A 4,960-nucleotide genomic window follows, 5' to 3' on the forward strand; every position below is an offset into this window, starting at 1 on the left:
ATAAAAAGAATGCCAAAGGTGTCGTGGAAAAATATAAAGCGAGATTAGTCGTCAAGGGGTATGCACAACGACACGGAGTGGACTATGAGGAAGTATTTACTCCAGTTGCTCGTTTAGAAACAATCTGATTTTTTGTTTCATTTGCGGCACAAAGAAACTAGAAAATATTTCAATTAGACGTGAAGTCGGCATTTCTTAACGGTTTCCTTGAAGATGTTTTTGTAGAGCAACCAAAAGGCTATAAGATGAAAGGACAAGAAGGAAAGGTATTAAAGTTGAAGAGGGCTTTGTACGGTCTCAAGCAAGCGCCTCGAGTATGGTATAGTCGGATTGATGCATATTTTCAAGAGAAAGGATTTGCAAGATGTCCACGTGAGTATGCGCTTTATGTGAAGATGGATAAAAATGGAGATTGTTTGTTCATTTGCCTCTATGTGGACGATCTTATTTTTTCAGGAAAAAAATCCGAGTCTCTTTGAAGATTTCAAGGATGATATGGCCCGAGAAATCGAGATGGCAGATATTGGTTTAATGTCATTTTACCTCGGATTAGAAGTGCATCAATCGGATGATGGAATTTTTGTTGGGCAACAAGCATATGTGAAGGAAGTTCTGGATAGATTTAATATGTCAAATAGCAAATCAGTGGCTACCCCTATGGAGGTTGGATCTAAATCGAGCAAGAACGAAGAGGGAGAAAAGGTGGATCCCACACTGTTCAAAAGTCTTGTGGGATGCCTAAGGTATTTGACCTACACTTGTCCGGATATTCTTTTTAGCGTAGGGATTATTCTTCTTAGCCAGATTGCGTGACAAGCGCATGCTGTAATCGCGGCATATTCAGCTTCACAGGAAGATAGCGTGACGATTGCCTGTTTCTTTGAACTCCACGAAATTGCATTAGACCCCATAAAGAACACAAATCCAGTTGTGCTTTTCCGATCATCTATATCTCCGGCAAAATCATTGTCGCAATATCCAACAAGTTGAAATTCCTTAGATGACGAATAAAACAGTCCGAAATCAATTGTACCTTTCAAATATCTCAAAATCCTCTTTGCCACCTTCATGTGATTCGTCGTTGGCGCTTCCATGAACCGACTAATAACTCAACTTGCTTCAGCAAATGGGACTACAGCATCTTTGCAGCAAGAGTTGCAAGATAAGCGAAAACTAGTTGAGGAGCTTCAAGGATGCATAGATGATCTTGAGGGCAATGTTGCAAAAACTGATGCAGATAAAAAGTTACTCGAGGCCAAAGTTGAAGAGAAGGTAGATAGTATTGATGTTCTACAAGATAAAGTAAGCTTGCTTAGCTTGGAGATACATGACAAGGATAAGAATATTCAAGATCTTAGATCTTCCCTTTCTGAAAAAGAATCACAATGTACTAAGTTGAGCTCAAATGTTGAACACTTGAAGGATGAGCATGCCGTTGCAAACTCAACAATTGAACAGTTAAAACAGGAAGTACTTGTAGCTAAAACTGAATCAAGTTCAAAGGTAACTTCAATTGATTCTTTAAATCAACAAATTCAGTTATCAAAGTCAGAAAAAAGTAGTGCTTTGCAAAGAGTTCAAGATCTCATTAAAGACTATAATGATTTGGAATTTTGTTCAGAGAAAAGAGCAGCCCTGACTGCTGAAATGTTATCTAAGAATGATGACCAAATTCGTTTTCTTGAAGAATATCTTGAGCTTGCATCAGAGGAAGTGATGACCAAGTTTGTTGAATTGACAGAAGAAAAGAATAATGCTGAAGCATTGCTAGAAAGAAAAAAAACTATTAGTATGAAGAAGATGAAAGATGAGCTGCAGGCCAACAAAGAAGCACTGGAAGGTTCTAGATTTGAAGCTTCCAATCTATCCAACGAATTAGAAGAGGCTAAAATTTCCTATAAGAAACTTATGTCTGAACTATCAGAGATTCAACAGAGTTTCATTGAGATGGAAAAATTATTGATTCATAGTGCGGAAGAAGCTAAGTCTAGTTCGAAACTAATATCAGAAGAATTAATCTCAGTTAAGGAGAATCTGAGGAGAATGTGAGAATCTGAGGAGAATGTTGTCATTGAAGATCATGCCAAGGTAAAGAAGGAATTAGTAGAAACATGCAAGAAACTGAAAAATGCTGTGAATGAGTTGAAAGAAGAGAGAAATGTAGTTTCCACTTTGAATAAGGAACTTGAAGTTTTAAGAAAACAAATGCAAAGAGACTCAAAAGAATGAGAAACTCTAGAAGCAGATTTGGATGAGGCTACCAAGTCACTTGAGGAGATGAATAAGAGTGCATTGTTGCTCTCAGCTGAATTAGAGAGCAATAATTCTAGGTACGCCAGCCTTGAAGTCAAGAACGATTGAGATGGAGAAATTGTTGATTCATAGTGTGGAAGAAGCTAAGTCTAGTTCGAAGCTAATATCAGAAGAATTAATCTCAGTTAAGGAGAATCTGAGTAGAATGTGAGAAGAACTTGATATCTCATCCCAGAAATTAAATGTTGTCATTGAAGATCATGCTAAGGTAAAGAAGGAATTAGTAGAAACATACAAGAAACTGGAAAATGCTATGAATGAGTTGAAAGAAGAGAGAAATGTAGTTTCTACTTTGAATAAGGAACTTGAAGTTTTGAGAAAACAAATGCAAAGAGACTCAAAAGAATGAAAAACTCTAGAAGCAGATTTGGATGAGGCTACCAAGTCACTTGAGGAGATGAATAAGAGTGCATTGTTGCTCTCAGCTGAATTAGAGAGCAATAATTCTAGGTACGCCAACCTTGAAGTCAAGAACGATTGAGATGGAGAAATTGTTGATTCATAGTGCGGAAGAAGCTAAGTCTAGTTCGAAGCTAACATCAGAAGAATTAATCTCAGTTAAGGAGAATCTGAGGAGAATGTGAGAAGAACTTGATATCTCATCTCAGGAATTAAATGTTGTCAATTGAAGATCATGCCAAGGTAAAGAAGGAATTAGTAGAAACATACAAGAAACTGGAAAATGATGTGAATGAGTTGAAAAAAGAGAAAATGTAGTTTCCACTTTGAATAAGGAACTTGAAGTTTTGAGAAAACAAATGCAAAGAGACTCAAAAGAATGAAAAACCCTAGAAGCATATTTGGATGAGGCTACCAAGTCACTTGACGAGAAGAATAAGAGTGCATTACTGCTCTCAGCTGAATTAGAGAGCAATAATTCTAGGTACGCCAGCCTTGAAGTCAAGAACGATTGAGATGGAGAAACTGTTGATTCATAGTGCGGAAGAAGCTAAGTCTAGTTCGAAGCTAATATCCGAAGAATTAATCTCAGTTAAGGAGAATCTTAGGAGAATGTGAGAATAACTTCATATCTCATCCCTAAACCGAAACCGAACCGAATTAATTAAATTAATCGATTTTTTTATAAAAAATAACTGAAATTCTGAAATAACCGAACCGAATTTTTTAATTCGATCGTTTTGATTGATTTATTCAATTTAACTGAATTTTTACTCACCCTTACTTTTTTTTAACTCCAAAAACAACATTAAAATAAATTAATAAGAAAATTAACCTTCGTTGGATCATATGTCGTTCACGAATTTTAATTTATAATATTATAGTCGATTATCGTTCACGAATTTTTATTTAATTTTATTATATATTTATTATTTTTTATTATATTATTCAATAATGAATTTGAATTAAAAAAAAGATTATATTTATAATATGATTCGTGATACAACCTCTAAATTCAAATCTATTAGATGACGGCGGAGGCAGAACTCGGAAGATAGAGTTTTCTCTTCGCCCCGAGCGTGAGAGGAACGTGAGGGCTTCCCTATCTTTACGTCGTCCGCTTGCTTGACCTCAGCGCCGAAGAACTAATTTTTCTGCGACGGTGTCTCCGACGACGTCGAGAGCTCTTCTGCTTCCGCCCTTCGACCCTGTAAAAAAAACGACACCTTTTTTTTTTGCTTTCCGTCCCAAAAAAATGACACCATCAACTCCGGCGAGTAGCTCTACATGCCTAATGAAACGGCTATCAGTAGCTTTAAGATTCGCACAGAACGTATATCCGCTGCTTTGATCCGTACTAGGACCTAGATGGCTAATCTTTTTTATTAAAAAAAATGATAATCTCAGTAGTCAACATTTTTGAGGTGGTCGGTTCGGTCCCACGGAAGTTTCCCACTGATTATCAGGGTAAATCGGGAAACATATACAGCGGCCAACCCAGACGCCCAGCATCCTTTGATTGCGATCCTCCTTTATAAAAAAATTCCTACAAATATACCATAGCTAAGGATTGAATCAAGGATACCTAAATTACAATCTGAATATTCTATCGTTGCACTATTGCCCGGAGACGCTAATCCTTTTTATTAGTAGCCGTGGAATGTGATGTCATGCTTTTCATCTGTTTAATTAAGGATTGTAATGTCTATTTTAATCTCCCCAAAATAGATGTTAATAAATTTACCTTTAAAATATGAATATTATTATTAATTGTGCCGTTCTAATTTTCTGGTTTAGATAATTAAGCCTCTGGAATTTATTTTATTTTTTAATTTAATTTATAAAATTATTCCTGGGTAATCTATTTTAATATTTTTTCTCTGTCATCGGGGGCTGACATGATAGGCGGGAAAGCGATGGCGGGGACTAGAAGTTGACAGGTGTCGTGTCGTAGGCCGTTGCTTCCGTGCCTACGTGTACGGCCGAGCAATGTGCATTTAAATAATTTAAAATAATTTTTGTGGTTGTCAAAGTAAATTTAAGAAATTATTTAATGATATTTTATTAAAAATTCCTGAATAAAATGGGATAATAGATGAACATGCACGAAATTGTTTAAATAAATAAACTTAAATAATAAATTTTAAACATATTCATCTGTTTTAATCTCCCTAAAACGGGTTTTAATAAATTTACGTTTGAAATATTAATATTATATTTACTTTCAGAAAGAATTTTTTTCTATGAA

General features: G+C 35.6%; 1 pseudogene; it reads left to right on the forward strand.

Annotated features, from left to right (window-relative positions):
- The first annotated feature begins 1,092 nt into the window (after positions 1–1,092).
- LOC141818769 (uncharacterized) lies at positions 1,093–2,794 on the forward strand (annotated as a pseudogene).
- Positions 2,795–4,960: the final 2,166 nt, after the last annotated feature.

Source organism: Curcuma longa, unplaced genomic scaffold (assembly GCF_044706935.1).
Source record: "Curcuma longa cultivar G26 ecotype Majalengka, Jawa Barat unplaced genomic scaffold, ITB_CL_G26_1.1 contig_25919, whole genome shotgun sequence".
Taxonomy (NCBI): Eukaryota; Viridiplantae; Streptophyta; class Magnoliopsida; order Zingiberales; family Zingiberaceae; genus Curcuma; species Curcuma longa.